This window comes from Mobula hypostoma, unplaced genomic scaffold (genome assembly GCF_963921235.1).
Source record: "Mobula hypostoma unplaced genomic scaffold, sMobHyp1.1 scaffold_51, whole genome shotgun sequence".
NCBI lineage: Eukaryota > Metazoa > Chordata > Chondrichthyes > Myliobatiformes > Myliobatidae > Mobula > Mobula hypostoma.
This window is the reverse complement of record NW_026948233.1, coordinates 229627-253955: the sequence shown is the minus strand read 5'-3', so window position 1 is coordinate 253955 and position 24329 is coordinate 229627. Positions and strand designations below refer to the sequence as shown.

General features: G+C 44.8%; 2 protein-coding genes and 1 pseudogene across 6 annotated transcripts in view; 1 reads left to right on the top strand and 2 right to left on the bottom strand.

Annotated features, from left to right (window-relative positions):
• Positions 1-23843, bottom strand: part of LOC134342074 (zinc finger protein 229-like) — a 55268-nt gene extending 31425 nt beyond the window's left edge. For 2 of the 5 annotated variants that reach the window (XM_063040010.1, XM_063040012.1), the window contains exons 1-2: positions 23579-23843; positions 20733-21573 (exon numbers count right to left, since the gene is read on the bottom strand). The gene's annotated coding sequence lies outside the window, so the exon portion shown is untranslated. Of the gene's footprint in view, positions 1-27; positions 143-20732; positions 21574-23578 lie in introns of those variants that run through there. The other 3 variants (XM_063040011.1, XM_063040014.1, XM_063040013.1) reach the window with 3 other exon arrangements.
• Positions 1-24329, bottom strand: part of LOC134342071 (zinc finger protein 229-like) — a 126438-nt gene that overhangs the window by 67503 nt on the left and 34606 nt on the right. The window lies entirely within an intron of this gene.
• LOC134342065 (zinc finger protein 729-like) overlaps positions 306-24329 on the top strand; it is a 34078-nt pseudogene continuing 10054 nt past the window's right edge.

Genomic DNA, 24329 nt, shown 5'->3' with positions numbered 1-24329 from the left:
CCGACGGGCCGAGCGGTCTCCTCCTACCTCTCAGCGACACATCAGACTCCGGCCGCAGGAGACGCTTCACAAAGCCCCAACTTCCCTCGGAGGGAAATGGAAATAAATCAGAAAGCGGACATTTACTTTGACGGTTGTCCCGCCGTGACGGAAAGTTCGGGAGACCGTGTCAGCGGGGGTAACGCCCTCTCGGTAGGTCCGCCTCCGCTATTGGTTGGAAGCAGTGATTGACATCGCTTCGGACCAATGGGAATAGCGCAGCGCGTGACTCCTCTGTTGACAGCAGTGGGGGAGGGGCTGGTCACGTGATTAATAGCCCAGCCGTTAAACCGACCAAGCTCGAGCTCACCAGCGCGCGGTGCACTAAAGGCCCCGGATGATCGGTTGAGGTAAGAAGGGATCTCCGGGTTGGGGGTCTCACCGGGCGGGCGTTTTCAACACCGACTTCGGGTAGTTGCTGTGAGCTCCGGACTCCGTGACCCGCAATCCCGGGACAGTCCTGCTCTCTTCCCTCTCTCTCAGCCCCACCATCCGTACACGGGCCCCGGGGAGCTTCCGGCTGATGAGGGAATGGGAACCGATGGATCTCTCAGACAGAGCTGAGCTCCAGCTGTCTAAATGCAAGGATCGGGAACTCGGAGAAAGGGAACAAAATCTTTTACATCAGCTGTTGAGAAAATCACCTTTGTTCTGCCTCCAATCACAAACAAGAGAAAATCTGCAGATGCTGGAAATCCAAGCAACACACACAAATTGCTGGAGGAACTCAGCATTAGTACTCTTTTCCATAGATGCTGCCTGGCCTGCTGAGTTCCTCCAGCATTTTGTGTCTGTTGCTTGTTCTACCCCCTCTTGTTCTGGACTTTTCTACCCGTGAGGTCATGTTTTGTCCCACTCTCTCTGGGTACATAATGATATCAAACACCTTTGCCCTGGGCAACAAGTAGCTTTCACATCACAAATGTGCCAGACTCCGATGAGACAGACTACTGCCCTTCCCTTCATATTCATTGGCATTGCCATCACTGAGTTCACCACCGTCAGTCACCTGGGGGAGGGTTCAGGGGAAATATTTATGTACAATACAGAAACCGGTGTTACCTGTGTGTTTTGTGGTGATGCAAAAGTTGCTGGAGAATTTGCAAGTGGGAAGAAGTGGAGTGTTAGTTGGAAATCTGACCTTTGTAAGCATCACTTAGCAAGCAAATCACATATGGACAGTGTGGAACAGCTGTGGAGAGAAAATCCTTCATTATCTGCTACAGGCCTACTATACAGGTTGTGTGAGAGTGCAGATGAACTTGATCAAACCCAGAGGGCATCAAAGTTCTTATTGACAGTGATTTGCTAGCTGTTAAAATGAATGGCTCTCTATTTAAAGTTCACTCTGCCCATGTTGTCACCGGGTTAAAAATGCACAGGAAAAGCTTTATGTGCACACTGGTCATTACAAATGTGAGGGGACATTGGTGGGAAGGTGGGGAGACCGCCAGTGTCCCTGATGCTCTCACCTACATGATGCACATCCAGCTGCGACTTGTAACCCTGCACTTTAAGGAGTTTGAACTTGAAATGGATGAATTCCAGATCATCCAGGAGCTGGACGGGGTGATAGATATGACATGAAGAGAGGTGAGTTACACCCAAGGTGCAGGACACAGGAAACTGGGTGAGAGTCAGGAAGGGGAATGGGTTTAAATAGCCATCGCAGAATACTCTTGCTGCCATCCCACGCAACAGCAGGTGGACCACTTTAGAAACTGTTGGGGGGATTACCTGGCAGAGGAAAGTCAAAGGGCTGATAGGGGATTCGGTAGTTAGCGGAACAGAACAAGAGGGGACTAATATCCTAGTGGTAATGCTTCTAGTGAGGGGTGATGAGGTTAAAGTAAGTTGTAGGGGGAATGGGAACCAGAATGACAGAACAGATAGTGGAGAGGGTGAATTGAATTGACTTTATTACAGACATTCTTCCTATACCTGAGGAGTAGAAATCTTTATGTTACTTTTATGTCTAAATGTGCAATGTGTAATTTATAGTAATATATAATAAATAGTTTGTACATAGGACAGTCAATATAACATAGAAATGCAATTGTATCAGCATGAATTAATCAGTCTGATGGCCTGGTGGAAGATGATGTCCCGGAGCCTGTTGGTCCTTTTGCTGTGGTACCGTTTCCTGGATGGGAGCAGCAGGAACAGTTTGTGGTTGTGGTGAATTGGGTCCCTGATATCCTTTGGGCCCTTTTTACACACCTGTCTCTGTAAATGTCCTGAATAGTGGGAAGTTCACATCTACAGATGTGCTGGGCTGTCCGCACCACTCTCTGCAGGTTCCTGCGATTAAGGGAAGTACAGTTCCCATACCAGGCAGTGATGCAGCCAGTCAGGATGCTCTCAATTGTGTCCCTGTAGAAAGTTCTGAGGATTTGGGTCCCCATTCCAAACTTCTTCAACCATCTGAGGTGAAAGAGGTGCTGTTGTGCTCTTTTCACAACACAGCCGGTATGTACAGACCATGTGAGATCCTCGGTGATGTTTATGCCGAGGAACTTAAAGCTGTTCACCCTCTCAACCCCAGATCCATTGATTTCAATAGGGGTTAGCCGGTCTCCATTCCTCCTGTCATCCACAATCAGCTCCATTGTTTTTGTGACAATGAGGGAGAGTTTGTTTTCTTGACACCAGTCAGATGTTGTTCAGACCTCAGATAGATTCAGCAATCAAATGGTTGAGCATGGTGTGATGAAAGTGGTGAGCTGTGTATATCACAATGCAAGAAGCATCGCAGGAAAGCCAGATGAGCTCAGGACAGGGAATTATGATATTGTAGCCATTATTGGGACTTGGTTGCACCCAACAGTCTGAGGGATTTAGAGGAACCAATTTGTCGAGAGATTCCAGACCATGCCAAGAAACAAAGGTTGATTCAGTAAGTAATTTTATCTTTCCATATATTGACTGGGACTCCCATACTGTAAAAGGACTAGATGGGGTAGAGTTTGTCAAATGTGCCCTTAATCAGTACGTAGAATTCCTGATGTAGAAGTGTGCAATAAGCTGTTAGGAAATGATCCAGGGCTGGTGACAGAAATTAGTCATCATAATGCCATGAGATTCAAAGTAAGTATGGGAAAAGGGAGGTCTGGACCATGGGTTGAGGTTCTAAATTGGAGAAAGGTCAATTTTGATGGTATCAGAAAGGATCTGACAAGTGTGGTTTGGGACAGGCTGTTTTCTGGCAAAGGAGTACTTGGTAAGTGGGAGGCCTTCAGAAGTGAAATTTTGAGGGTGTCTAGTTTGTATGTGTCTGCCAAAATAAAAGTTGAAAGGTAACTGGCGCAGGGAACCTTGGTTTTCAAGAGATATTGAGGCCCCGGATATTTTGTTCCTCTAAATGCCTCAGACTGTTGGGTGCCACCAAGACTCATTAATGACTACAATGTCATAATTCCACACCCTATGCTCATCTGACTTTTTTTTAGTCATCTTCTGTTGGTTTCTAAAAGCTTCCGATGTATGTTGCTTGAATTTCCAGCATCTGCAGAATTCCTGTTGTAATAGTTTTTGCTCTTTTGTTTGCCCTCTCTTTGGCTTTTATATTGGCTTTGGCTTCTCATTTCATCCACAGTTGTGTCCTCCTGCCTTTCTAATGCTTCCACTTCTTTGGGATGTATCGATCACTCAGCTCCCGAATTGCTCCCAGAAACTCCAGCCATTGCTGCTCCGTTGTCACTCCTACCTACTCCCTTCCAAACAAGCAACATACATCAAAGTTGCTGGTGAACGCAGCAGGCCAGACAGCATCTCCAGGAAGAGGTACAGTCGACGTTTCAGGCCGAGACCCTTCGTCAGGACTAACTGAAGGAAGAGTGAGTAAGGGATTTGAAAGCTGGAGGGGGAGGGGGAGATGCAAAATGATAGGAGAAGACAGGAGGGGGGAGGGATAGAGCCGAGAGTTGGACAGGTGATAGGCAAAAGGGGATACGAGAGGATCATGGGACAGGAGGTCCGGGAAGAAAGACAAGGGCGGGGGGGTGACCCAGAGGATGGGCAAGAGGTATATTCAGAGGGACAGAGGGAGAAAAAGGAGAGTGAGAGAAAGAATGTGTGCATAAAAATGAGTAACAGATGGGGTACGAGGGGGAGGTGGGGCCTTAGCGGGAGTTAGAGAAGTCGATGTTCATGCCATCAGGTTGGAGGCTACCCAGACGGAATATAAGGTGTTGTTCCTCCAACCTGAGTGTGGCTCTATCCCTCCCCCTCCTGTCTTCTCCTATCATTTTGCATCTCCCCCTCCCCCTCCAGCTTTCAAATCCCTTACTCACTCTTCCTTCAGTTAGTCCTGACGAAGGGTCTCGGCCTGAAACGTCGACTGTACCTCTTCCTAGAGATGCTGCCTGGCCTGCTGCGTTCACCAGCAACTTTGATGTATGTTGCTTGAATTTCCAGCATCTGCAGAATTCCTGTTGTTTGCCCTTCCAAACAAGTTTGGCCAGCTTCTTTGTCATAGGAACATGAAACAGGCTATTTGGCCCATCTAGTTAATGCCGAAAAAACATTTAATCTGTAACGCAACTATCTGCACCGGGACCATTGCCCTCCATACCCCTGTCACCCAGGCTCCCATCCAAACTTCTCTTAATTGTGAAAAAGAGCTCATATTCACCACTTGTGCTGACATCTCATTCCATACTCTCACGAGCTTTTCCACATGTTCCCATTAAATTTTCACCTTCCCTATGTATCCATGACCTCTGGTTGTAGTCCCACCCAATCTCAGTGGAAAAAGCTGTTTGCACTTACCCTATCTATACCCTTATAATTTTGTATACTTCCAACAAATCCTCAAAGCAATGTATAATTTCCTTGTTCATGATTAGAGCCTTTTTGAGGTGTATAAGATGATGAGGGGCATTGATCATGTGTATAGCCAGAGGTTTTTCCCCAGGGTTGAAATGGCTAACATGAGGGAGCATAGTTTTAAGGTGCTTGGAAATAGATACTGGGAGATGTCAGGGGTAAGTTTTATTACACAGAGAGTGGTGGGTGTGTGGAATGCACTGCCAGCAGCGGTGGTCGAGGCAGATACAATAGGGTATTTTAACAGCCTCTTTGATAGGTACACGGAGCTCAGTAAAATAGAGGGCTATGTGCTAGGGAAATTCCAGGCTGTTTCTAGAGTAAGTTACATGGTTGGCAGAATATTGTGGGCTGAATGGCCTGGAATATGCTGTAGATTTCTATGTTCTATGTTGAACAGCGAAATAACTTTGGCTACCCTACAATCCTCTGATAATCCCCTGTCACTAAGGATGATTTAATTATCTCTGCTAGGGCCCCGATAATTTTTGCACTTGCCTCCTGTAGGGTTTGAGGGAGCACCTTATCATGCCCTGGAGATTTCTCCAGCCTAATCTGCCTCAGGATAGCAAACATCTCCTCTTCTTTAATCTGTACAGGGTCCACGGTTTTAATGCCGCTTTTCCACACTCTCACAGACCCTGTGTCCATCTCCTGAGTAAATGGGATGAAAAATATATTTGAGATCTCCCCCATCTGCTTCCACACGTGGATTGCAATTCTGGTCTTCCAGAGGACCAACTTTATGCCTTGCAATCCTTTTGCTCTTAATCTATTTCCAGAATCCGTGAGGATTATCCTTCATTTTTTCTGTGAGGGGAATCTCATGCCTTCTTTTAGCCATCCTGATTTATTTCTTACGTGTTCTCTTGCATTTCTTATACTCCATAAGAACCTACCTGCCTATCCCTGTTCTGCAACTCTATTTTGTGCTTCACCGGGGTCTCAATATCTCTTGAAAACCGAGGTTCCATACAGTTTCTATCTTTACCTTTTATTCTGACAGGCATATACCCGCCTTGTACTTTCAAAATTTTGCTTTGAAGGCCTCCCATTTAATAAGCACACCTTTTCCATAAAGCGGCCTGTCCCAGTCCACAGTTGCCAGATCCTAATATCTAAATTCCAGGTGTTGATCCATGCCCTGAACACATCCGCCTTTCCTACGCTGCTCCTTGTATTGAAATATACAGGGCTCAGCATATTCACTGCACCATGCACAACCTTTTCATTCCTGTGTTTGTCTGAGGTCTGAACAACAAACGTCTCCACAACCCCTCCACTATCTGTTCTGTTATTCAGGCTCGCATTCCCGCTGCAACTTTAGTTTAACCCTCCCCTACCCCCTCCTCCCACCATGCAGCTCTATCACCCCTTTGTGCTTCATCTCCCAGATCAATAAAAAGGAGGTGCATTCCAGGTACAGGCAGATAGGAACAAATGGGTAATTATGAAATACAGGGAATTCAAGTGAACACTTATGAAAGAAATAAAAGAAGGCATGAGGTTGCCCCAACAGACAAGGTGAAGGAGAATCGTCGGGGATTCTGCAGATATGTTTAGAGCAGAAAGATTGCAAGGGAATAAATTAATCCTCTGGAAGATCAGAATGGTAATCCATATGAGGAGACTAAATAGATGTGGGAGATTTTTTTCTGCATCGGAATTTACTCAGGAGATAGACACAGAGTCTATAGAGGTGAGGCAAAACAGCATCAACTTCATGGACCCTGTGCAGATTACAGAGGTGGAGATGTTTGCTGTCTTCAGGCAAGTTAGCGTGGATAAATCCCCAGGGCCTGACAAGTTGTTCCCTGGGACTCTGCGGCAGACAAGTGCAGAAATTGTCGGGGCCCAAGCACAGATATTTAAATCATCCTTTGTGACAGGTGAGGTACTGGAGGATTGGAGAACAGCCAATGTTGTTCCACTGTTCAAGAAAGGCTCTAAAAATAAACTAGAAATTATACGTTGGTGAGCCCGACATCAGTAGTGGGAAAGTTATTGGAATGTGTGTGCAGGAGCCAGATATAGAAGTATTTGGATAGATGTGGACTGATTAAGGATAGGCAGCATGGCTTTGTGCACGGTAGGTCATGTCTAACCAATCTTATAGAGTCTTTCGAGGAAGTTATCAGGAAAGTGGATGAAGGCAAGGCAGTGGATGTTGTCTACATGGACTTCAGCAAAAGCACTTGACAAAGTCTCATATGGGAGGCTGGTCAAGAAGGTTCAGTCACTCAGCACTCAAGATGAGATAGTAAATTGGATGAGACACTGTCTTTGGGAGAAGCCAGTGTGTGGTAGCAGATGGTTGCCTCTCTGACCGGAGGCCTGTGACTAGTGGTGTGCCACAGGGATTAGAGCTGGATCTGTTGTTGTTTGTCATCTACTTCAGTAATCTGAATGTTAACATGGTTAGCTGGATCAGCAAATTTGTGGATGACACCAAGATTGGGGTGTAGTGGACAGCGAGGAAGACTATCATGGCTTGCAGTGCAATCTGGATCAGCTAGAATAATGGGTTAAGAAATGCAAAATGGAATTTAATGGAGACAAGTGTGAGGTGTTGCATTTTGGTAGGACCAAGGTCTTACACAGTGAGTGGTAGGGCACTGAGGGGTGCTGTAGAAGGAAAGGATCTGGGAATACATGTCCATAATTCACTGAAAGTGGTGTCACAGTTAAATAGGGACAGAAAGAAAGATTTAGGCAAACCTTCATGAACCAAAGTACTGAGTACAGGAGACGGATGTTTTGTTGACATTGTACAAGACAATGGTGAGGCCTAATTTGGTGTATTGTGTGCAGTTTTGGTCACCAATGTGCAGGAAAGATGTAAGGGATGTTGAAAGAGTTCAGAGAAAATTCACAAGGATGTTGCCAGGTCTGGAGGACTTGGGTTATAGGGAAAGATGGAACAGGTCAGGACTTTATTCCTTGGAACATGGAAGATTGAGAGGAGATTTGATGGAGGTATACGACAATTATGAGGGATATAGATAAGGTAAGTGCAAGCTGGCTTTTACCACTGAGATGCGGTGGGACGACAACCAGAGGCCATGGGTTAAGGGTGAAAGGTGAATCGTTAAGGGGAACATGAGGGGAAACTTCTTCACACAGACGGTCATCCGGGTGTGGAATGAGCAGCCAGCACAAGTGGTGCATGTGAGCTCAATTTCAACATTTAAGAGGTTTGCATAGGTACCTGGATGGTAGTGGTATGGGAGTGGGCAGTTTAAATAGTTCAGCACAAACCAGATGGCCCAAAGGGCCTGTTTCTGTGTTGTAATTTTCTGTGACTGTGACAAGAACCTGAAATCATACAAAAATTCACTCTAAGTCCTTTTAACAGCTGTGTGGACCAACCATTCATCTCAGCAGGATTTTTTTATATGACGTTAAAACTGTGGCACTTTAAGTTAATAATACATAAAAGAAAATCCCAGATGCACATCAAGAAAGACTATTTGTGAGAGAGTGTTTCAGTTACTGTGGGGCCAGGCACCCATGCTGCTCAGCAGGAACAGGGAATAATACCAATGGAGAGAGTCAGACTGAGCCAGGTCACAGATTGGAGATGGCAGAAATGCCCCGTTCTTATAGAGACAGGAAGAGCATCAGGGAATTGATGGTCATTCCAGATACCAGCACTGTGCCCAGTCAGAAGATGATTTCTCTGTCCAACTTGGGTTGAACCTCACTGTAACAGAGTGATACCAGATCAAACCCTGGCAACTCAAGTAATCTCATCTGAAATGTTGTCCTACACCCACTGATGGATTTTGTAAATCTTCTTACAGGTTAAAAACGAGAAGGAATTTGTCTCCAGGAATCTCAAACACAGCACGCCAGTTTTGCTGTCTCTGTCTGGATATTTAAGAAGTGGAGCAAGGGATTCAATCGGCCATCCTTCCTGCTCAGACAGTGGGGAGGGATTCACTCGATCATCTGACCGACTGGCATTCCCGTCATTTTACACAATGGGAATGGATTCAGTCGGTTATCTCAATTGAAGGTACATCAGCAAGTTCACACTGGACAAGGCCATTCATCTGTTCTGTGTGTGAGAAGGGATTCAGTTGGTCTTCCCACCTGTGGACTCACCAGTCAGTTCTCACTGGGTCGAGGCTGTTCATCTGCTGAATTTCTGGGAAAGGATTCACTTAGTTATCTGACCTAATGGCTCACCAGCGAGTTCACACTGGGGAGAAACCGTTCACCTGCTCCGACTGTGGGAAGAGATTCACTCACTCTTACACCCTACAGAGACACCAGCGAGTTCACACTGGGGAGAAACCGTTCACCTGCTTAGAATGTGGGAAGCAATTCACTCAGTTATCCCACCTACAGAGACATCAGCGTGTTCACACTGGGGAGAAGCCGTTCACCTGCTCAGAATGTGGGAAGGGATTCCCTCAGTCATCCACCCTACAGAGACATCAGCAAGTTCACACTGGGGAGAAGCCGTTCACCTGCTCAGTCTGTGGGAAGGGATTCACTCAGTCATCCAACCTACAGAATCATCAGCGAGTTCACACTGGGGAGAAGCCGTTCACCTGCTTAGAATGTGGGAAGAGATTCCCTCAGTTATCCCACCTACAGAGTCATCAGCGAGTTCACACTGGGGAGAAGCCATTCACCTGCTCAGTCTGTGAGAAGAGATTCACTCACTCATCCAACCTACAGACACATCAGCGAGTTCACACTGGGGAGAAGCCGTTCACCTGCTCAGTCTGTGGGAAGGGATTCACTCAGTTGTCCCAACTACAGAGTCATCAGCGAGTTTACACTGGGGAGAAGCCGTTCACCTGCTCAGAATGTGGGAAAGGATTCACTCAGTCATTTAAACTACTGGCACACCAGTCAGTTCACAGTGGGGAGTGGCCATTCACCTGCTCAGAATGTGGGAAAGGATTCACTCAGTCGTCCAAACTAATGGCACACCAATCAGTTCACACTGGAGAGAGGCCATTCACCTGTTCAGACTGTGGGAAGGGTTTCACTTGGTCATCCGACCTACAGAGTCATCAGCGAGTTCACACTGGGGAGAAACTGTTCACCTGCTCAGACTGTGGGAAGGGATTCACTAAGTCATCCTACCTACAGAGACATCAGCAAGTTCACACTGGGGAGAAGCCATTCACTTGCTTAGAATGTGGGAAGGGATTCACTCAGTCATCCCACCTACAGAGTCATCAGCGAGTTCACACTGGGGAGAAGCCGTTCACCTGCTTAGAATGTGGGAAGGGATTCACTCAGTCATCCACCCTACAGAGACATCAGCAAGTTCACACTGGGGAGAAGCCGTTCACCTGCTCAGTTTGTGGGAAGAGATTCACTCAGTCATCCACCCTACAGAATCATCAGCGAGTTCACACTGGGGAGAAGCCATTCACCTGCTGAGAATGTGGGAAAGGATTCACGCAGTCATTCAAACTAATGGCACACCAATCAGTTCACACTGGAGAGAGGCCATTCACCTGTTCAGACTGTGGGAAGGGTTTCACTCGGTCATCCGACCAACAGAGTCATCAGCGAGTTCACACTGGGGAGAAAACATTCACCTGCTCAGACTGTGGGAAGGGATTCACTAAGTCATCCTACCTACAGAGACATCAGCGAGTTCACACTGGGGAGAAGCCGTTCACCTGCTTAGAATGTGGGAAGGGATTCACTCAGTTATCCCACCTACAGAGTCATCAGCGAGTTCACACTGGGGAGAAGCCATTCACCTGCTTAGAATGTGGGAAGGGATTCACTCAGTCATCCAAGCTACTGGCACACCAGTCAGTTCACAGTGGGGAGTGGCCATTGTTATGAATCCCTAGATTTTGTTTGCTGTGGACTGTCATTTTGAGAGAGAGAGAGATTAAGAATGGAAATCAGTCTGACTTGCATCTTGTTTACATTGCTCACAGCTTGTTTAGTTTTAACCACGGACACAGACACTCAGAGTCAGACGGAGATGAAGGAGGAAAAATGGAAGGATTGGAACAAGGGAACGAGTGGCCAAGGGTCACTGTTTCGAACTTTCCTCTGCCCACAAGGGTGGGTTAATTATTGATTCAGCATACGTTGAATGTGTGGTTGTCACCTCGTTTGATCCATAGGAGTGGATCGGATTTGGGGTATCCTGTGAAGACCACTTATGTGTTAACCCTTGCCTGGGTGTGGTGTGGAAATTCATTTGAAGACGATACCCCTTGTGACAAGTCACTTTCGGTGATAATTTGTATGTGGATTTGGAACGACGACAGATAAAATCTACAGCGACTGTTCCCTCGTTTTACCACCATGGATGCTGTGGAATTCAACGTTATTGCCTTCTCTCGACATTTACCCTGGATTACAAATATCTCTCTCTCCTCAACTATTCTGTGGTTGAACTGAACGTTCATAGTTTACCATCTCAAGACTCCAAGCCTTGTTTCCCCTGAGCTCAATAGTTTGGGAGTTATATTTACCCACATATATACACATAACACTGTTAACTTTTGTTTATCTTGCTTAAGTTACTGTATTGTTAGTAGGTACTAATAAAGATAGTGGATTTAATATCAGAAACAGACTCTAGATGTAGTCTATTGCTGCTGACTCATTTCTAAAGTGTTGCGGGGACAAAATTGGGGCCTGCATCCGATATAGGAAAAGATTTGGAGGCGTATTGATTAATTATCGATTTCATTGGAGAAATCCCTTTTGATTTATTTGTGTGTGGAAAATCAGCAGCAATGGATGTTGATAGATTTCTGGAAGCACCAACCTCTGAGGCATTAAAGGACACCAGAAGGATTGAGTTGTTGAGTATTGCTAAAAGGTTAAAACTTGCTAAGGTGAAATTGACAATGAGGAGGTCACAGATGCAGAGGATAATAGTTGAACATTATGTATCTGAGGGTGTGTTTAAAGTGGAGGAGTTGGAGGTGTTTCCTGAAAGTAAACCTAGTGAGCTTGGCCTCCCGTACAAGTTAGAAAAATTCAAGATGGAGGCTGTGGAAAGGCAGAGGCAGGTTGAGGCTGGAGAGGCAGAAAAACAGGGAGGAAGCAGAAAGACAGAGGCTGTTCGAGCTGGAAAAGATAGAGAGATTGCAGCAAAGGGGTCTAGCATTAGACTCTGGTGATAAGTTTGAGGGCAGTCAGGATGTTAAATTGGTACCTCCATTTGACGATACAGAGGTTGATAAATACTTTCAGCATTTTGATAAGGTTGCTCAGAGTTTAAAGTGCCCAAAAGAGGGTTGGCCACAAAGTGTAATTAAGGGGAAGGCTCAGCAAGCCTATTCTGCTTTGACAGTTGATGAAGCAGCTGATTATGAGATGCTCAAACAGGCTGTGCTCAAAGCTTACGAGTTGGTCCCAGAAGCATACAGGCAAAAGTTTAGAAGTTTGAGGAAATCTGTGAACCGGACTTATATGGAATTTGCTTAAGAGAAGTTTGTGTGTTTTGACCACTGGTGCACATATAAAAATGTAAATGATGATTTTAACAGCTTGAAAGAGTTGGTTTTAATTGAAGAATTCAAAATGTGCGTCCCTGATGACATAAAGATGTAATTAAATGAAAAGGATGCTGCCACTTTGCAGGAGTCTGCTAGATGAGCAGATAAGTTTGCTTTAACTCATAAGGTTAAGTTCACCCAGAATAAGAGCTTCCAAAAGAGTAGCAGGGATAACCAGGGTAAACCAGAAATTAAAGCTGGGACTAGTGATGAGATGGAGGATGAAGGGAAGCAGTTGAAGGAGAAATATTCTGGTCTTCTTTGTTACTATTGTAAGAAAGCTGGTCATATGGTGGCTAATTGTTCTGTCCTGAAGAAGAAAAAGGAAAAGGAGGCAGTCCCACATGCCTGTGATCAGTATGTTGAAGCACCTATAAACCTGCAGGGTTCTGAACATTCTGTTGAGGCTCAGTTAAGGACTGAGAGGTCTGACTGAGTTAAGAAGGGATTCGATCATTTTATGTCAGATGGTTTGTATTAGTAATGGAAGGGTCAACACCGGTACCAGTGAAAATTCTTCGAGATACTGGGACTTCTCAGTCACTTATATTAGTTCGGTGATGAGACTGACACTGGTGAGGTAAATCTTATTAAAGGCATTGGGGGCAGCATTGTTTCTGTGCCATTGCACAAGGTAACTTTACAGTCAGGGTTGGTTTCGGGACCTGTTAGGATTGGATTATGCTCCAGTTTACTGGTGGAAGATGTTACTTTGCTGTTAGGGAATGACATGGCAGATGGTAAAGTTGTTCCTGCAGTGTAGTTGACAACTAAGCCAACCACTGACGACCCACAGATGGATTTTAACATTTATCGCAGTAACTCGAAGTATGACTAAAAGGTCTGCCAATGCAGAGGGTTCTGTGCAGCATGATTCTGATACCCATGATAGCCAAAATCATGTTGACCAGAATTCAGTTTATGATGACTTGTCAGGGACTTTTCAGCCTTCATTGTTTCAACAGGATTCAGGTAGTAAGTCTGATGAGAAAGATTTATCCCTGTCTAGGAAGGAGTTTATAGCAGAACAGAACCTAGACTGAGTTTGAAGCTTTATAAGAAACATCTCTCTCAGATGATGAGATTAAGAAAGTGCCAGTAGGGTATTATCTCAAGGATGGAGTGTTAATGAGGAAGTGGAGGCCACCTGCTATACCTGCAAGTGAGGAATGGGCAATTGTTCACCAAGTTGCAGTTCCTAAAGTTCATTGGACTGAAATTTTAACTTTGGCCCACAGCATGCCCTTAGGTGGCCATTTTGGAGTGAAGAAAACTGTAAACAGGATTATGAAAGAATTTTACTGGCCTAATTTGAGGAAAGATATTGTGACCTTTTGCAGAACCTGTCACACTTGTCAAGTTGTGGGTAAACCTAATCAGGTCACCCCAGTGGCCCCACTCCGGCCTATACCTGCATTCGGTGAACCCTTTTCCAAATTTATAGTGGATTGTGTTGGCCCATTGCCAAAGACTAAAACTGTCCATCAGTATTTGCTAACTATTATGTGTACTGCATCCAGATTCCCAGAGGCAATACCTCTCAGAAATATTAAAGCTAAAACTGGCGAAGGCTCTAACAAGTTTTTTACTTTATTTGGTTTGCCTTAAGAAATCCAGTCTGATCAAGGAAGTAATTTTACATCTGGATTATTCCAGCAGGTAGTTTATGAACTGGGAGCTAAACAAATTACATTGTCTGCGTACCATCCGGAATCACAAGTGGCTTTAGAAAGATTTAATTCTACTGTCAAAACAATGATTAAGACATGCTGTGTTGAAAATGGAAAAGACTGGGATGAAGGAATACATTTGCTTTTGTTCACAGTAAAGGCTGATTTATACTTGTGCATTCGGGATATGCCATATCCTACACCGTAGGCCCGATTTAATTTTTGCGTAGCCCTACGCCGTAGCGAGCATGCGTAGTTGTGTCTGCATCGCTATGCACGTCACCACCAAAACGCAAGTTGGCAGTGGGGTATCTCTGACACTGTTGAGCTTCATTGTGAGAGACATGGACGAGTAAATGCATTTCAAATATTTTCCCATGTCGGCAGGTAGATTTGACGATTTGGTTCATTGTCTCCAACCATTTATTTCACATCAGTGTACAGACATGGCAGAGAAAAGCAACCGGAAATGCGATGCTACCAAGTGGACCAATCACAGTTGTTGCAGTCTGCGTCGCCGCGACGCGTGAGTTACTTTTTTGAGGAGGTGCAAGTTACCCTGCGGCGTAGGGTACAGCGTGGGTACGGCGTAGGGTACGTAGTGCCTATGGCGTACACTTGACGCACAAGTATAAATCAGGCTTAAGAGAGTCGGTACAGGAGTCACTGGGCTTTAGTCCATCTGAACTTGTATTTGGTCATGGAGTGAGAGGACCTTTGACCTTGTTAAAGGAACAGTGGATTGAGGGGGATGTATATGTTAACTTGTTAGACTATGTTTTGAAGTTTAAAAATAAACTACACCAAGCCTGTCGTCTAGCGAGACAAAACTTAAAGATTTCTCAAAACAAAATGAAGTGTTGGTTTGATAACCAGACCAAAACAAAAGAAAATACAAGGTGGGGGATAATGTGCTTGCCTTATCTCCAATGTTGATGAATCCACTTCAGGCGAAATTCAATGGACTGTATGAAATATTCTCTCAAATTAATGATGTGAATTATGATATTAAAACACACGACTGACGTAAACTAACACGGGTGGTACACATCAATATGATAAAGCCTTATTCTGACAAGCAGGCACCATCGGTGAGTGTTGTCAAACATATCAATCTGACAACCCTGAGAATGAAACAATTGACTCGTCTGAAACTTTTCACAAGCCAAACATGGTCCCGGTTAGGCTAATGAACTCGGTTGTTCTCAAAAACATTGACAACAAGTTGGCTCATCTGCAGCCAAAGCAACAATAACAGCTGAAGGAATTAATTCTGAAGTTTAAAGATTTATTTCCCGATGTTCCCAGGCAAACCACAGTCGCAGTACATGACGTAGATATTGGTCAAGCCAACCCGATTAAACAACACCCATATCGCTGAATGTAGAGAAGTGTAAATTGGCTGAGCAAGAAATTGAATATATGCTGGAAAATAGTATTATTAGGCCTTCAGCATCAGATTGGAGCTCACCCTGCGTTATTGTGCCCAAACCTGATGGTAGTGTTAGATTTTGTACTGATTATAGGAAGGTAAATGCAGTAACAAAAACAGATGCCTATCCTATCCCTCGGGTGGATGATTGCATCGATAAGGTTGGAAAAGGTAATTTCTTACAAAGATTGATCTGTTGAAAGGGTATTGGTGTGTTCCATTGATGGACTGAGGTAGTGAAATTTCTACATTTGTTACACCTTCTGGGTTGTATGAATACAGTGTTTCGCCATTTGGAATGAAATATGCTCCAGGAACATTCCAGAGAATGATTGATCCTGTAATTTGAGGGTTAGGACACACAGATGCCTATATTGATGACTTAGTCACAGGGAGTGACACTTGGGAAGAGCATATCTCTGTAGTACAAAAGCTGTTTGACAGGCTTTCCTGGGCCAACCTTACAGTTGACTTAGCTAAGAGTGAATTTGGCCATGCCTCTGTGATCTATCTTGGCTGTGTTGTAGGTCAAGGCAAGTTGGCTCCTGTGCAGGCAAAATCCAGGCAATTTCTGAAGTTCCTATTCCGACTGTGTGACGAAGGCTGGTCACTGATTACAGACGTCTCATGGCACACTCGGTAAAACACTCAAAGGGTAATCCACACACATTATTCCCCTCTGTTATTGTGGTGAGTGAACGCATCTCAATAAATCAACAGTCACAATTTTACACTCATCCCCAGCAGTAATAGGTATCAAAAAAAGAAACACACTATGTCACAGTTTTATTATCTCAGGTAAATTTATTCATATTCATCTTTCCAGTAAGTGTTTTGCCGAAGTGTCATGATAATCTGACGTTTCTCTCCTCCACAGTCACTGGGTCTGAAACAGAGCTGCTGCATAGAGCTGTCTTATATAGAGGCAGCAGCAACCTGCACAGGTGTGCCGATGGTGGGGGATACCATCTTTACCTGGGACAAGGGTTATGTTACCTAATTACTCATCTTGTGGTAAAGTTTTGGGGTTTATACAAGTTATTTAACTGGGAAATGGTGAATCCTATGATGAAGTATATGTGTTTATTGTGAGAACTGGTGGTAGAGTTTCAGATTGTGTGAAATGGAAGATAATTGAGTTAATTAGCTTTTGGTTAGTCTAGGGGGATTGGCTTAGCAGTTATAAGCCTCGGGTTACCAAGGCTTTGGGTTGTTTTTTCGTTTAGTCTGAGGGTGGCTGTTAACCAGACAGGTGACAACTGCAAGCTGTATATATATATCTTCTTGTTTTGATGTGGACCTCCAAGTATTTGACTTTCCACTATTTTTGTAAATAAAAGCACCTCAATCTATTTTTGCCACTGAAGCCATCTTGTTATTTTTCTTCGACAGATGACCCACAGTTTTTGTGACAGACTGGTAAGAAGGCTGAGGAAAGATATTGTGACCTTTTGCAGAACCTGTCATACTTGTCAAGTTGTGGGTAAACCTAAATCAGGTCACCCTAGTGGCCCCACTCTGGCCTATACCTGCATTCGGTGAACCCTTTTCCAAATTTTATTAAAGCTAAAACTGTGGTGAAGGCTCCAAACAAGTTTTTTTACTTTATTTGGTTTGCCCAAAGAAATCCAGTCTGACCAAGGAAGTAATTTTACATCTGGATTATTCCAGCAGGTAGTTTATGAACTGGGAGCTAAACAAATTACATCGTCTGCGTACCATCTGGAATCGTAAGAGGCTTTAGAAAGATTTCATTCTACCCTCAAAACAATGATTAAGACGTACTGTGTTGAAAATGGGAACGACTGGGATGAAGGAATACATTTGCTTTTGTTCACTGTAAAGGCTGATTTATACTTGTGCATTCGGGATACGCCGTATCCTACACCGTAGGCCCGATTTAATTTTTGCGTAGCCCTATGCCGTAGCAAGCATGTGTAGTTGTGTCTGCATCGCTCTGCACTTCACCACCAAAACGCAAGTTGGCCGTGGGGTTTCTCTGACACTGTTGAGTTTCATCGTGACAGACATGGACAGGGAAATGCATCTCAAATATTTTCCCATGTCGGCAGGTAGATTTGACGATTTGGTTCATTGTCTCCAACCATTTATTTCACATCAGTGTACAGACATGGCAGAGAAAAGCAACCAGAAATGCGATGCTACCAAGTGGACCAATCACAGTTGTTGCGGTCTGCGTCACCGCGACGCGTGAGTTACTTTTTAGAGGAGGTGCACGTTACCCTGCGGCGTAGGGTGCAGCGTGGGTATGGCGTAGGGTACGTCGTGCCTATGGTGTACACTGGACGCACAAGTATAAATCAGGCTTAAGAGAGTTGGTACAGGAGTCACTGGGCTTTAGTCCATTTGAACTTGTATTTGATCATAGAGTGAGGGGACCTTTCACCTTGTTAAAGGAACAGTGGATTGATGGGGATGTACATGTTAACTTGTTAGACTATGTTTTGAAGTTCAAAAATAAACTATACCAAGCCTGTAGTCTAGCCAGACAAATCTTAAAGATTTCTCAAAACAAAATGAGGTGTTGGTTTGATAAGCGGACCAAAACAAAAGAAAATACAAGGTGGGGGATAATGTGCTTGCCTTATTTCCAATGTTGATGGATCCACTTCAAGCGAAATTCAATGGACCGTATGAAATAGTCTCTCAAATTAATGATGTGAATTATGGTATTAAAACACACGACTGACGTAAACTAACATAGGTGGTACACATCAATATGATAAAGCCTTATTCTGACAAGCAGGCGCCATCGGTGAGTGTTGTCAAACATATCAATCTGGCAACCCTGAGAATGAAACAATTGACTCGTCTGAGACTTTTCACAAGCCAAACATGGTCCCGGTTAGGCTAATGAACTCATCTTGTGGTTAAGTTTTGGGGTTTATTTAAGTTATTTAATGGGGAAATGGTGAATCCTATGATGAAGTGTGTGTGTAATATATATATATATATATATATATATATATACACACACATGTATGTATATGTGTATATATGTTATAGTATTTTTTAAAAATTCTTGTTTTGATGTGGACATCCAAGTTTTTTTTTGTAAGTAAAAGCACCTCAATCTAAAACAATTGACTCGTCTGAGACTGTTCACAAGCCAAACATGGTCCCAGTTAGGCTAATGAACACTGTTGTTCTCGAAAACATTGACAACAAGTTGGCTCATCTGCAGCCAAAGCAACAATAACAGCTGAAGGAATTAATTCTGAAGTTTAAAGATTTATTTCCCGATGTTCCCAAGCAAACCACAGTCGCAGTACATGACGTAGATATTGGTCAAGCCAAACCGATTAAACAACACCCATATCGCTGAATGTAGAGAAGTGTAAATTGGCTGAGCAAGAAATTGAATATATGCTGGAAAATAGTATTATTAGGCCTTCAACATCAGATTGGAGCTCACCCTGCGTTATTGTGCCCAAACCTGATGGTAGTGTTAGATTTTGCACTGATTATAGGAAGGTAAATGCAGTAACAAAAACAGATGCCTATCCTATCCCGAGGGTGGATGATTGCATCGATAAGGTTGGAAAAGGTAATTTCTTACAAAGATTGTTCTGTTGAAAGGGTATTGGTGTGTTCCATTGACGGACTGAGGTAGAGAAATTTCTACATTTGTTACACCTTCTGGGTTGTATGAATACAATGTTTCGCCATTTGGAATGAAATATGCTCCAGGAACATTCCAGAGAATGATTGATTCTGTAATTCAAGGGTTAGGACACACAGATGCCTATATTGATGACTTAGTCACAGGGAGTGACACTTGGGAAGAGCATATCTCTGTAGTAGAAAAGCTGTTTGACAGGCTTTCCAGGGCCAACCTTACAGTTGACTTAGCTAAGAGTGAATTTGGCCATGCCTCTGTGATCTATCTTGGCTGTGTTGTAGGTCAAGGCAAGTTGGCTCCTGTGCAGGCAAAATCCAGGCAATTTCTGAAGTTCCTATTCCGACTGTGTGACGAAGGCCCGTCACTGATTACAGACGTCTCATGGCACACTCGGTAAAACACTCAAAGGGTCATCCACACACATTATTCCCTCTGTTATTGTGGTGAGTGCACGCATCTCAATAAATCAACAGTCACAATTTTACACTCATCCCCAGCAGTAATAGGTATCAAAAAAGGAAACACACTATGTCACAGTTTTATTATCTCAGGTCAATTTATTCATATCGGGGCGGGGTTCTGAGTTGGATGATCAGCCATGATCATAATAAATGGCGGTGCAAGCTCGAAGGGCCGAATGGCCTACTCCTGCACCTATTTTCTATGTTTCTATGTTTCTATATTCATCTTTCCAATAAGTGTTTTGCCGAAGTGTCATGATAATCCGACATCCCTCTCCTCCACAGTCACTGGGTCTGAAACAGAGCTGCTGCATAGAGCTGTCTTATATAGAGGCAGCAGCAACCTGCACAGGTGTGCCGATGGTGGAGGATACCATCTTTACCTGGGACAAGGGTTATGTTACCTAATTACTCATGGGGTTTATTTAAGTTAATTAACCGGGAAATGGAGAATCCTATGATGAGGTATATGTGTATATTGTGAGAACTGGTGGTGGAGTTTCAGATTGTGTGAAATGGAAGATAATTGAGTTAATTAACTTTTGGTTTGTCTCGGGGGATTGGCTTAGCAGTTGTAAGCCTTGGCTTTGGGTTCTTTTTTTGTTTAGTTTGAGGATGTCTGTTAACTAGACAGGTGACAATTGCAAGCTGTATATATATATATTGCATTTTTTAAAATTTCTTGTTTTGATGTGGACATCCAAGTTTTTGTTTTTCCACTATTTTTGTAAATAAAAGCACCTCAATCTATTTTTGCCACTCAAGCCATCTTGTTATTTTTCTTAGACAGATGACCCACAGTTTTTGTGACAGACTGGTAAGAAGGCTCTTGGAAGGTTTCTGGGAATGGTTGGATATTATCGTAAGTTCTGGAAGAACTTTGCTGATATCACTCTTCCTCTGACTAATCTCCTGAAGAAGGGTGAAAAGTTTATTTGGACCGAGCCTTGTCAGGAAGCATTTGATTGATTGAAAGTTATTATTTGGGATTAGGCCAATCAATGTAGTGTTGTCAGCAAATTTACTTAACAGATTGGAGCTGTGGGTGGCGACACAGTCATGGGTGCACAGAGAGTAAAGGAGGGGGCCAAGGAGACAACCCTGTGGGGCATGTGTGCTGAGGGTCAGAGAGACAGAGGTGATGGAGCCCATTCTTACCAGCTGCTGGCCATCTGACAGGAAGTCCAGGATCACAAGCTGCACAAGGCAGGGTGAAGGCCGAGGTCTCTGAGCTTCTTGTCGATACTTCACGCCTTCGTATGGCTAAAGCTCTGCCCATGACTGCAAGGAACTGCAGAGAACTTTGGTCTCATCTGGAAACATCATAGAAACAAGCCTCCCCACTATGGACTCTTCCTACACTTCCCCTGCCTTGGGAAAGCAGGTCGTGCACTCAAAGATGCCCACAACTTTGGACATTATTGCTGCAAACCCAATCCCCCATCAGGGAAGAGATACAAAAGCCTTAAAGAGCGTACCACCAGGCTCATGGACAGCTTCCTGTGTGTGGTTGTCAGCCAAATGAATGGTCTCCAGTCCAATAAAATGGACTCGACCTCACAATGTAACTCGACGTGACCCTGCCCCATATGTCTATCTGCACTGCACTTTCTCTGCAGCCATAATGCTTTGTTACAGTTATTGTTTTATCGTATATCAGCTCAATGTACTGTTGTAATGTATTGATCTGTGTGGATGGTAGGTCGAGCAAGATTTTCACTGCAGCTCAGTACCTGATAAGAATAAACAAATTCCCCATTTTAATTGTGTGGAAATATTAGACAGACTGAGCTTCTGCTCTGGAACCACAGAAGGAAACTTAACTGTTGTCATTTCTGAGGAATGCAAATAAATAGAAAAGGCTTCAAACTCACATTACGATCTGTGGTAACTAGGATCAGGTGACCGGTGGTGGGTCTCCCAGACCAATTATCAGAATCAGGTTTAATAGCACCGGCAGATGTCATGTAATTCGTTGTCTCTATGTCAGCAGTAGAACCTAATTTGTAACAACAGATTTTAACCATTGTGATTTAAAATAAGAATATACATATTAAATAGTTAAATTATATAAGTAGTACAACATAAACATTTTAAAAATGTAATACTGTAAACTATTTTAATTGTGTGGAACTATTTGACTGACTGGGTTGTTGCTTTGGAAATTCTGGAGTGAAGCTGAACTAAACTGTACTAAACTATAACTAAACTTATGAAAAGCTCAGATAAATACAAAAGGCTAAATTCTCACATAAATGGGTCATACAGCCAGAAACATTGGCTGCCCTTCAGCAGGTAACACTGGAATGAGGCCTAGTCCCAGGCCTCAGCCCAGTGGTTATGGTCTGAGGCCTGGGACGAGGTGAGAGTAAGCATTCGGCACGGACTAGAAGGGCCGAGATGGCCTGTTTCCATGCTGTAATTGTTATGCGGCTATATGGAAACATGCTGAAAATATTGCAGAATAAACCATTGTCCACCCCCAACGAGAGGACGTGACAGATCCGGATCTCAGTGCCTTGTCTGAATGGGTGAAAGATGAAGCTACACGGACACGTAGAGCAGTGACCCGCAGATGCTGCAGATCTGCAGAAAAATGTGAACAGGAAACAGGATCACGTGACGGGTGGAGAATCTCCCTCCTGAACCGGTGACTCTGCTCCTCGCCCCTCATACGTTGTCCGACCCATCTGCTGCATTTCCCACATTATTCCATATTTACAACGGATACATTTTTACTTCTTCCTCCAGATCGTCCCTCTCCCTTTCCCTCCACCCCCAGGTCACAGAGTCACAGGCCCGATTCCCATCCTGGTCCAACACACAACTCAGACCCAAACCAGAAATGTGCAGGTTTCATTTAAATCCGTCCATGTTTGCAAACACTCATTTCTATTCACATTCCTCCAGCCTCACTGGACAGGAACACTGAAACATCAAGTGAGAAACAGCAGGAGGTGGCCATTCAGCCCCTCTAACCATCAAGATGACGGCTGTTCTCCATCTCAGCCATATGTTTCTATCCGATCCTCATTTCCTCGATTCCTTCGGTCTCCACACATCTGCCAGTCTCTGTTTTATGTGAGGACGATCACTGAGTCTTCACCGGCCTCTGTGGTGGGGATTTACAGACATTCACACCCCTCGGAGTGGAGACATTTCCCCTCATCTCAGTCCAGACAGTTCACCCCCTTTTTCAGAGACTGGGATCCCTGGTTCAACCGGTAATGATGTTGTGCATTTCAATGTGTTCACCTCTCAGTCCTCAATTCTCTAAATGAAAGGGTTATCACATTTGATCTTTCTTCATATGATGACCCCACCACTCCAGGTATCAGTCTGGTGAATCTTCATTGCACTCTCCATAACAAATACTCTCTAACCTCTTTGTTAATCCTCTATGGAATTAATTTCCATCTTCTGCAGCCCCGTGTTGCCCCAACCACTCACCTCCCACCCCGTCACTATTTCCACCTTCCCACCTCCCCCCTCACCTGGATCCACCTCTCAGTCCCCAGCTCTTGCCCCATCCCCACCCCTCACCTCTTTTCTCTGACTATTTCCCGTCCACTCTCAGTCCAGAGGGAGGGTCTCGGCCCGAAATGTTGACGGTCCATTTCCCTCCACAGATGCTGCCCGACCCACTGAGTTCCTCCGGCAGTTTGTTCTTTGGTCTGTATGACCCGTGTTAGTGTGGGGAGCGGGATTTTACACCATATTCCAGGTACAGTCTCAACAAAACACAAATAATTGTCACTTTGCCCGGACCATTGGCCCCGCTTGCAGGGCAACAGTCTGCCGGTGTTTGCCCCCCAATGTGGTGAATCCCTCTGCTCGCCACCACCGTGGGCTCAGACATTTCCACAGATGAGCCCCTCCTGTCCCCACCGGGACAAACATCCTGTCCGCCCCCTCTCTCACCGTCTTCATCCTTTCAATAAAATCCCCCTCTCCCTCCCCGGGGAACCGGCATCAAACCGACGGGCCGAGCGGTCTCCTCCTACCTCTCAGCGACACATCAGACTCCGGCCGCAGGAGACGCTTCACAAACGCCCCAACTTCCCTCGGAGGGAAATGGAAATAAATCAGAAAGCGGACATTTACTTTGACGGTTGTCCCGCCGTGACGGAAAGTTCGGGAGACGGTGTCAGCGGGGGTAACGCCCTCTCGGCTGGTCCGCCTCCGCTATTGGTTGGAAGCAGTGATTGACATCGCTTCCCACCAATGGGAATAGCGCAGCGCGTGACTCCTCTGTTGACAGCGGTGGGGCAGGGACTGGTCACGTGATTAGTAGCCCAGCCGTTAAACCGACCAAGCTCGAGCTCACCAGCGCGCGGGGCACAAAAGGCCCCGGATGATCGGTTGAGGTAAGAAGGGATCTCCGGGTTGGGGGTCTCACCGGGCGGGCGTTTTCAACACCGACTTCGGGTAGTTGCTGTGAGCTCCGGACTCCGTGACCCGCAATCCCGGGACAGTCCTGCTCTCTTCCCTCTCTCTCAGCCCCACCATCCGTACACGGGCCCCGGGGAGCTTCCGGCTGATGAGGGAATGGGAACCGATGGATCTCTCAGACAGAGCTGAGCTCCAGCTGTCTAAATGCAAGGATCGGGAACTCGGAGAAAGGGAACAAAATCTTTTACATCAGCTGTTGAGAAAATCACCTTTGTTCTGCCTCCAGTCACAAACAAGAGAAAATCTGCAGATGCTGGAAATCCAAGCAACACACACAAATTGCTGGAGGAACTCAGCATTAGT